This window comes from Urocampus carinirostris, unplaced genomic scaffold (assembly GCF_059441175.1).
Source record: "Urocampus carinirostris isolate Australia breed hairy pipefish unplaced genomic scaffold, RoL_Ucar_1.0 HiC_scaffold_200, whole genome shotgun sequence".
Lineage (NCBI taxonomy): Eukaryota > Metazoa > Chordata > Actinopteri > Syngnathiformes > Syngnathidae > Urocampus > Urocampus carinirostris.
The window spans coordinates 1-10000 of record NW_028283300.1 but is presented as its reverse complement, the minus strand read 5'-3'; the positions used below and the strand labels follow the sequence as shown (position 1 = coordinate 10000).

At 61.5% G+C, this 10000-nt stretch overlaps 3 non-coding genes across 3 annotated transcripts in view; all 3 read right to left on the bottom strand.

The window, feature by feature from the left end:
• LOC148344897 (28S ribosomal RNA) overlaps positions 1-305 on the bottom strand; it is a 4529-nt gene extending 4224 nt beyond the window's left edge. Inside the window, exon 1 of the ribosomal RNA XR_015849021.1 lies at positions 1-305. This exon is cut by the window's left edge and continues 4224 nt beyond it. This is a non-coding gene — a ribosomal RNA (28S ribosomal RNA).
• Positions 306-869: 564 nt separating this feature from the next.
• Positions 870-1023, bottom strand: LOC148344896 (5.8S ribosomal RNA). The gene has a single exon (XR_015849017.1). It is a non-coding gene; the product is annotated as a 5.8S ribosomal RNA (ribosomal RNA).
• A 1342-nt stretch (positions 1024-2365) lies between these two features.
• Positions 2366-4352, bottom strand: LOC148344895 (18S ribosomal RNA). Its single transcript, XR_015849019.1, has one exon. It is a non-coding gene; the product is annotated as an 18S ribosomal RNA (ribosomal RNA).
• Between the last annotated feature and the right edge of the window lie 5648 nt (positions 4353-10000).

The window sequence follows — 10000 nt, the reverse complement described above, 5'->3', positions numbered from 1 at the left end:
CTTTGGGCTGCATTCACAAGCAACCCGACTCCGAGAAGGCCTCGCCCCGGCGAGCCGGGGGCCGCTACCGGCCTCACACCGTCCCTGGGCTGAGCCTCTATCAGAAGGACTCGGGCCCCCGAGCGGCGCCGGGCTAAAGCGGCCTTCCGTACGCCACATTTCCCTCGCCCTACCGCAGGGCGGGGATTCGGCGCTGGGCTTTTCCCTCTTCGCTCGCCGCTACTGAGGGAATCCTGGTTAGTTTCTTTTCCTCCGCTTAGTAATATGCTTAAATTCAGCGGGTCGTCTCGTCTGATCTGAGGGCGTGCGCGTAGAGCTGTGCGGTCGGGGCCGGCGCCGGGACCGGCGCCGCCGCCATACGGCCGTTGTGATCCGTGCGGGGATCCGCTTGCTCGGCGACCCTCGCCGAGAGCAGCCCCGCGCCGCACGGACACGCGACACCGACGGGCGGACGGACGCCGAGGCGCCGACCGGGACCTTTACCTGAGGAGGGCGCCGAGCGCCGCCGCCATACGGGCCGCCGCGCGGAGCCGCGCGCGCGGAGCACCTTCTCGGTATGCTAAGTACCAGCCGTACTCACCGGCAGCCGAGAAGCACCTCCGGACGCGCGGACGCGCGACACCGACGGGCGGACGGACACGGAGCGCCGCCCGAGTCTGTATTTGAGGGTACGAAGGGACGGGGGTCCCTGCGAAACCCCAGCCGCGGAGTGGGCGGGGACACGGGTCGCGCGCCACCCGCCGGGCGGACCGGCGGAATGTCGCGGAGGGCCCGAGCCTCGCCCGCGCGGACCGGGTTCTCGCGCCACCCGCCGGACGGACCGGCGGAATGTCGCGGAGGGCCCGGCCCGCGTCCGATCGATTGGAAAGCGCCGCTCAGACAGGCGTGGCCCCGGGGTAAAACCGGGGCCGCAATGTGCGTTCAAAGTGTCGATGATCAATGTGTCCTGCAAATCACATTAGTTCTCGCAGCTAGCTGCGTTCTTCATCGACGCACGAGCCGAGTGATCCACCGCTAAGAGTCGTACGTTTGGGCCCTTTTACGTCCGCCCGGGACGATCGGAGACAAATTCACGACAGGGTTTGTACCGGAGACGAACGCGCCGCGGGTGCCGTTCGGTCGCTCCCGCGAGCGAGCCCCTAACCCGCGGCGCGGTTACCGACGGGCGCGATACGCGCGACGCCGCGACGAGCCGAGCGGGTCGGGCGCGCGGCGCTGAGGCCGGCGCCCGGCGTCTCCCGCTCGGGGCCGCGACGGCGCCCGAGACGTGCGTCGGCCCGGGTAGGTCGGGCGCTCGGCGCTGAGGCCGGCGCCCGGCGTCTCCCGCTCGGGCCTGACACGACTCGGCGACCGGACTCGCCGGGTAGGTCGGGGGCTCGGCGCTGAGGCCGGCCCCCGGCGTCTCCTACCCGGACCCCGGAAGGCCATCCGACTTGGAAGCCCCGCCGCGCCGCGAAGCGACGCTTTGGGTGTTGCTACCCGTCAGCGAGTGGGTTTGGTTTACAAGGGCGGCGCGACCGCGCTGACACCGAGGGGGGACTGGCCCCCGACCCGGCCGCGGCCTGCCCGGACTATGGATGGACAGAGGAGACCGCGGCGGACCGCGCGGAACCGAACCCCCGGTGTCCGGAGCCCCGGGAGGAACTCCGGTGTCCGGGGGCCGGCCCACGCGCGCGCTACGCGGCCCCTCGAGGGCTCCGGCCGACGGACGCGTTTGGCCGGGGAAAAAGGTAGCCGGTGGGAGCACCGTTTCGTCGCCCTGAACCTTCGTCTCGGGCGGGCGTCCCGACGCCGCCGCCATACGGCCGTTGTGATCCGTGCGGGGATCCGCTTGCTCGGCGACCCTCGCCGAGAGCAGCCCCGCGCCGCACGGACACGCGACACCGACGGGCGGACGGACGCCGGGGCGCCGGCCCGAACCGTTACCTTTAAAGGACGGGAGGTCGTCGAGGCGAGTGCCGCCCCGGAAGCGCGCGCCGGAAGCGCGAGAACCGCGCCGAGCTAGGGTCGTCGGCATAGGGGGATTCCCCGGTTACGGGGGTCCCGCGCACGGCCGCCGCCTTTCGCCCGTCGCTGGCGGTCGCCTGTCGTCGCGCCGCGCCGCGCTACTGGGGTCGTCGGACGAGCGCGCTACCCCGCTCGCACGGAGGTAGCGCGACATCGCCCGCCGCCTTTTCTCGCGTCGCGCCGCGCCGCGTGGCGCCCGCCGAACTCGCTCCGACGCGCGGCCCGGGAGTGACCCGCGCCGCGCCCCCCGTCCCGTCCCGTCCCGGTCTACCCTCTTCCTCCGCCTGCGACGACCCGCCGCCCTCGGCGTCTGGCTCGTCGGGGGTGTACCGAGGCGGATCTGCTGCCGCTCGTACGTTAATGATCCTTCTGCAGGTTCACCTACAGAAACCTTGTTACGACTTTTACTTCCTCTAGATAGTCAAGTTCGACCGTCTTCTGGCACACCGCCGGAGCCGGGGCCGGCCCCGGCGGGGACTATCCGAGGACCTCACTAAGCCATCCGATCGGTAGTAGCGACGGGCGGTGTGTACAAAGGGCAGGGACTTAATCAACGCAGGCTAATGACCCGCGCTTACTGGGAATTCCTCGTTGGTGGGAAATAATTGCAATCCCCAGGCCCTGTCACGAGCGGGGTTCATAGGATTACCCGCGCCTGCCGGCGCGGGGATAGACGACGCGCTTATACGCTCAGTGTGGCGCGCGTGCAGCCCCGGACATCTAAGGGCATCACAGACCTGTTATTGCTCATTCTCGTGTGGCTGAGAGCCACTTGTCCCTCTAAGAAGTTTTCTGCCGCCGACCGCGCGGGGGGCCGCGGTACTATTTAGTATGTTTGAGTCTCGTTCGTTATCGGAATTAACCAGACAAATCGCTCCACCAACTACGAACGGCCATGCACCACCACCCACGGTATCGAGAAAGAGCCTTCAATCTGTCAATCCTTTCCGTGTCCGGGCCGGGTGAGGTTTCCCGTGTTGAGTCAAATTAAGCCGCATGCTCCACTCCTGGTGGTGCCCTTCCGTCAATTCCTTTAAGTTTCAGCTTTGCAACAATACTCCCCCCGGAACCCAGACACTTGGTCGGTTTCCCGGGTGCTGCTCGGCGGGTCATGGGAATAACGCCGCCGGATCGCGAGTCGGCATCGTTTATGGTCGGAACTAGGACGGTATCTGATCGTCTTCGAACCTCCGACTTTCGTTCTTGATTAATGAAAACATTCTTGGCAAATGCTTTCGCTCTCGTCCGTCTTGCGCCGGTCCAAGAATTTCACCTCTAGCGGCGCAGTACGAATGCCCCCGGCCGTCCCTCTTAATCATGGCCCCAGTTCATGACAACCCACAAAATAGAACCGGAGTCCTATTCCATTATTCCCAGCTGCGATATGCAGGGGCGGCCGTGTGGCCTGCTTTGAACACTCTAATTTCCTCAAAGTAAACGCTTCGGGCCCCGCGAGTGACACCCAGCGAAGGGCATCACGGGGGCTTTTGCCGAGAGGCAGGGGCTGGGACAGACGGATGCACGCCTCGCGGCGGACCGTCAGCTCGCGTCCCGGGGTCCAACTAGGAGCTTTTTAACTGCAGCAACTTTAAAATACGCTATTGGAGCTGGAATTACCGCGGCTGCTGGCACCAGACTTGCCCTCCAATGGATGCTGGCCGATGGGTTTGTGTTCGGCTCATTCCAATTACGGAGACTCGAACGAGTCCCGTATTGTTATTTTTCGTCACTACCTCCCCGTGTCGGGAGTGGGTAATTTGCGCGCCTGCTGCCTTCCTTGGATGTGGTAGCCGTTTCTCATGCTCCCTCTCCGGAATCGAACCCTGATTCCCCGTTACCCGTGGTCACCATGGTAGGCGCAGAGTCTACCATCGAAAGTTGATAGGGCAGACATTCGAATGAGTCGTCGCCGCCTCGGGTGGGCGAGCGATCGGCACGAGGTTATCCTGAGTCAACACAAAGGGGGGGCCGGGCCGGCGGAACGAGGACCGGCGCGCGCGGAGCCGCCCGCGCCGCTTACGCCCCCGCCCGGAGAGGCGGAGGCCGGACGCGGGGGACGCGCGCGACGGCTGAGCCCCCGCCCGCCGGACACCGCGTGGGTTTTTGTGTCTGATAAATGCACGCGTCCCCGGGGCGAGGCCGGAGCCCCGCCCGCGAGTCGGCGCTCGTTTGCATGTATTAGCTCTGGATTTGCCACAGTTATCCAAGTAACGGTGGAGCGATCAAAGGAACCATAACTGATTTAATGAGCCGTTCGCAGTTTCACTGTACTGGCCATTCGTACTTAGACATGCATGGCTTAATCTTGAAAACAAGCATATGCTACTGGCAGGATCAACCAGAGTGCGTCTGCCGCCGGGGGGGCGCTGCTGGTGGCGGTGCGGCCCTGGTCCGGGACGAGGCTGTGGCTACAGCCGGGCCCGGGGGGCCGCGCGACACTCGTATACGTTCGGACGGGCTGACGAGCGGGTGTCGTGAAACGATGTTTCGCGCGGAGCCCTAGCACGCGTGGCGTCGGGCTCCGCGACGGTCGGACGTCTGGGTGTGGCTCGAGACGGAAGCTCGACCTCGGTTCGTCTTGGTTCTGCCGCCAAAAGGTTCACGCCGAGGCATGGTTTCGCAAGAGGGCCCCGCGAGTGCCAGCCGTGGATCCCGCCTCACTCGTAACTCGTATCGGATTCGTCCGGCCTCACTTTCGTTCGCACATCGGACAGTTATACGTGTGCTTTAGTAGCTTCCGTTCCCTCTTAGTGAGGCCGTCCGTACGTACCGCCCCAGCTCTTTCTGAGGCGGGTATCCACTCGGCTCGGGGGGGCCCAACGTTTGCCTAGTATCCTCGGCGCTGGAGCTTGACCCGCAAAGCCGGAGGAGCCGCACGCCCGAACACCGGCTTGCGCCGGCCGACGTGGGCCCTCCGAGGCGGGTCTCGTGTGCCAATCGCTCAGTTGGGGAACCGGCAGGCCCGTGGGCCGACGCCGGCTCACCCGGGGGTGAAGGGTGCTTCGATGGAGGCCCCCTGTCAGCCTCCGCGGAAGTCCGGCTTCAATACTTTAAAGTTTGAAAAACTTAGACATTTTTCGAGAACCGGAGCTTAGAGGGGTACATGCAAAAGCCAGGGCCGCGGGAAGCGCCCTAAATACTTCAATACTTTAAAATTTGAAAAACTTAGAAATTTTTCGAGAACCGGCATCTTCCCTCGGTAATTGCGAGATGCGAGGCCGCCCCTAGCCTCTGCTCTGTCGGACTCAATGGTCACGGGTGGCCGCTGATTAGCCCTGGTGCTCACCTCTCAAAATTGCGAGTCCCTAATATAATTCTGGCTGTCGGCTGGAGAAGGGGGTATAAAATCGGCACTTGAGGGAACGCCGGGCCCTCAAGTTCGGGGCCCTCTAGCGGATTTTTGAGGTACTGCACTCCCATTGGAAATGCATTGCCCATAGGAATACATGGGCGCTCCGTCCACTACAATGTAATTCCCTCACAATATCTGCCCCCGCGTGGCCGCGCGATGCTACTGCTGCCCCGTTGGGAATGAATGGGCCTTTCGGAGGCCATAAATACAGCGCCGCTGCATGGATTTTGGCGGTACTGCGGCTGTCGTTGAAAATACATGGACCCGTCTGAATGAATGGGCCTTTCGGATTCCATAAACCCAGCGCCGCTGCATGGATTTTGGCGGTACTGCGGCTGTCGCTGAAAATACATGGACCCGTCTGAATGAATGGGCCTTTCGGAGGCCATAAACTCAGCGCCGCTGCATGGATTTTGGCGGTACTGCGGCTGTCGCTGAAAATACATGGACCCGTCTGAATGAATGGACAAAATATAAATCAGACACTACAGAACACAAGCATAATCCAAGATTACAAAATCATCTCAGCCTTTAAAAGAAACAAAAACCTGAAAGACTACTTAGTAAAAAGTAAATTACCAGAAATCAACATAACACAAACGCAGGGCCCCACATTCTACAAACAAGCCACCACAGTTAGGAACACCGTCACCAACACAAACTACCTAATTAAACAAACAATCACACCTGCTACGGAAAACTGAAAATACATGGACCCGTCTGAATGTATGGGCCTTTCGGAGGCCATAAACTCAGCCAGCGCCGGGCCAGTGTTTGGGGTATTGTGCCCGCCACTAGTGGCTGAATACATAATAATAATAATAATAATAATAATTCCCTTGTATTGTCATTCTGTGTAACAATGTACACAGAACGAAATGTCGATTGCACTGGGCTAGTGTTGAGGGAACGTCGGGCCCTCAAGTTCGGTGGCTTGGAGCGGATTTTTGAGGTACTGCACTCCCATTGGAAATGCATGGGCGCTCCGTCCACTACCATGTAATTCCCTCACAATATCTGCCCCTGCGTGGCCGCGGGATGCTACTGCAGCCCCGTTGGTAATGAATGGGCCTTTCGGAGGCCATAAATACAGCGCCGCTGCATGGATTTTGGCGGTACTGCTGCTGTCGCTGAAAATACATGGACCCGTCTGAATGAATGGGCCTTTCGGAGGCCATAAACTCAGCGCCTCTGCATGGATTTTGGCGGTACTGCGGCTGTCGCTGAAAATACATGGACCCGTCTGAATGAATGGGCCTTTCGGAGGCCATAAATCCAGCGCCGCTGCATGGATTTTGGCGGTACTGCGGCTGTCGCTGAAAATACATGGACCCGTCTGAATGAATGGACAAAATATAAATCAGACACTACAGAACACAAGCATAATCCAAGATTACAAAATCATCTCAGCCTTTAAAAGAAACAAAAACCTGAAAGACTACTTAGTAAAAAGTAAATTACCAGAAATCAACATAACACAAACGCAGGGCCCCACATTCTACAAACAAGCCACCACAGTTAGGAACACCGTCACCAACACAAACTACCTAATTAAACAAACAATCACACCTGCTACGGAAAACTGAAAATACATGGACCCGTCTGAATGTATGGGCCTTTCGGAGGCCATAAACTCAGCGCCGGGCCGGTGTTTGGGGAATCGTGCCCGCCACTAGTGGCTGAATCCCGGGCTAGTGTTGGGGGACTTGTGCCCGCCAATAGTGGCTGAATCCCGGGCTAGTGTTGGGGGACTTGTGCCCGCCAATAGTGGCTGAAATCCGCGCCGGTGTTTGGGGAAATGTGCGCGTATTATCGGGCCGGTGTTTGGGGAATTGCGCGCGTATTATCGGGCCGGTGTTTGGGGAATTGCGCGCGTATTATCGGGCCGGTGTTTGGGGAATTGTGCGCGTATTATCGGGCCGGTGTTTGGGGATATGCGCGCGTATTATCGGACCGGTGTTTGGGGAATTGTGCCCGCCACTAGTGGCTGAGAACTTGGCTAGTGTTTGGGGACTTGTGCCCGCCACTAGTGGCTGAAATCCGGGCCGGTGTTTGGGGAATTGTGCGCGTATTATCGGGCCGGTGTTTGGGGATATGCGCGCGTATTATCGGACCGGTGTTTGGGGAATCGTGCCCGCCACTAGTGGCTGAGAACTTGGCTAGTGTTGGGGGACTTGTGCCCGCCACTAGTGGCTGAAATCCGGGCCGGTGTTTGGGGAATTGTGCGCGTATTATCGGGCCGGTGTTTGGGGATATGCGCGCGTATTATCGGACCGGTGTTTGGGGAATCGTGCCCGCCACTAGTGGCTGAATCCCGGGCTAGTGTTGGGGGACTTGTGCCCGCCAATAGTGGCTGAAATCCGCGCCGGTGTTTGGGGAATTGTGCGCGTATTATCGGGCCGGTGTTTGGGGATATGCGCGCGTATTATCGGACCGGTGTTTGGGGAATTGTGCCCGCCACTAGTGGCTGAATCCCGGGCTAGTGTTGGGGGACTTGTGCCCGCCACTAGTGGCTGAAATCCGCGCCGGTGTTTGGGGAATTGTGCGCGTATTATCGGGCCGGTGTTTGGGGATATGCGCGCGTATTATCGGACCGGTGTTTGGGGAATTGTGCCCGCCACTAGTGGCTGAGAACTTGGCTAGTGTTGGGGGACTTGTGCCCGCCACTAGTGGCTGAAATCCGCGCCGGTGTTTGGGGAATTGTGCGCGTATTATCGGGCCGGTGTTTGGGGATATGCGCGCGTATTATCGGACCGGTGTTTGGGGAATCGTGCCCGCCACTAGTGGCTGAATCCCGGGCTAGTGTTGGGGGACTTGTGCCCGCCAATAGTGGCTGAAATCCGCGCCGGTGTTTGGGGAATTGTGCGCGTATTATCGGGCCGGTGTTTGGGGAATTGTGCCCGCCACTAGTGGCTGAGAACTTGGCTAGTGTTGGGGGACTTGTGCCCGCCACTAGTGGCTGAAATCCGCGCCGGTGTTTGGGGAATTGTGCGCGTATTATCGGGCCGGTGTTTGGGGATATGCGCGCGTATTATCGGACCGGTGTTTGGGGAATCGTGCCCGCCACTAGTGGCTGAATCCCGGGCTAGTGTTGGGGGACTTGTGCCCGCCAATAGTGGCTGAAATCCGCGCCGGTGTTTGGGGAATTGTGCGCGTATTATCGGGCCGGTGTTTGGGGATATGCGCGCGTATTATCGGACCGGTGTTTGGGGAATTGTGCCCGCCACTAGTGGCTGAGAACTGGGCTAGTGTTGGGGGACTTGTGCCCGCCACTAGTGGCTGAAATCCGGGCCGGTGTTTGGGGAATTGTGCCCGCCACTAGTGGCTGAATCCCGGGCTAGTGTTGGGGGACTAGTGGTCGTAAAACCGGGCCGGTGTTTGGGGACTTATAGGCCGACACTAGTGGCTCAAAACCGGGCTGCCGTTTGGGGACTTGTCGGGCCAACATTGGCTTGCAGCACTTGGAAAATTGCACTAAGTCCGATTGTCGGGTCACCAGGGGCTCGTGGGACTTAGAATTTGTGCCACTCCCCGGCCAGTGTTTGGGGACTGGCTGCCGCCTCCTGTGGGCCGGTCCCCGGCTGGTGTTTGGGGACCGGCTGCCGCCTCTTGTGGGCCGGTCCCCGGCTGGTGTTTGGGGACCGGCTGCCGCCTCCTGTGGGCCGGTCCCCGGCTGGTGTTTGGGGACCGGCTGCCGCCTCCTGTGGGCCGGTCCCCGGCTGGTGTTTGGGGACCGGCTGCCGCCTCCTGTGGGCCGGTCCCCGGCTGGTGTTTGGGGACCGGCTGCCGCCTCCTGTGGGCCGGTCCCCGGCTGGTGTTTGGGGACCGGCTGCCGCCTCCTGTGGGCCGGTCCCCGGCTGGTGTTTGGGGACCGGCTGCCGCCTCCTGTGGGCCGGTCCCCGGCCGGTGTTTGGGGACCGGCTGCCGCCTCTTGTGGGCCGGTCCCCGGCTGGTGTTTGGGGACCGGCTGCCGCCTCTTGTGGGCCGGTCCCCGGCTGGTGTTTGGGGACCGGCTGCCGCCTCTTGTGGGCCGGTCCCCGGCTGGTGTTTGGGGACTGGCTGCCGCCTCTTGTGGTTCGTCTCCTGGCTTGCGTTTGGGGACTGGCTGCCGCCTCTTGTGGTTCGTCTTCCGGCTTGGGTTAGGGACTTGCGCTGGTTGGGGGGAATTTTCGCTCGTCGGGTCACCAGGGGCTCGCGGGAGCTTGCGTTTGGGGACTGGCTGCCGCCTCTTGTGGGCCGGTCCCCGGCTTGTGTTTGGGGACTGGCTGCAGCCTCCTGTGGGCCGGTCCCTGGCTTGCGTTTGGGGACTGGCTGCCGCCTCTTGTGGTTCGTCTTCCGGCTTGGGTTAGGGACTTGCGCTGGTTGGGGGGAATTTTCGCTCGTCGGGTCACCAGGGGCTCGCGGGAGCTTGCGTTTGGGGACTGGCTGCCGCCTCTTGTGGGCCGGTCCCCGGCTTGTGTTTGGGGACTGGCTGGCGCCTCTTGTGGTTCGTCTCCTGGCTTGCGTTTGGGGACTGGCTGCCGCCTCTTGTGGTTCGTCTTCCGGCTTGGGTTAGGGACTTGCGCTGGTTGGGGGGAATTTTCGCTCGTCGGGTCACCAGGGGCTCGCGGGGTTTTTCCCCACCAGGGTCACCAGGGGCTC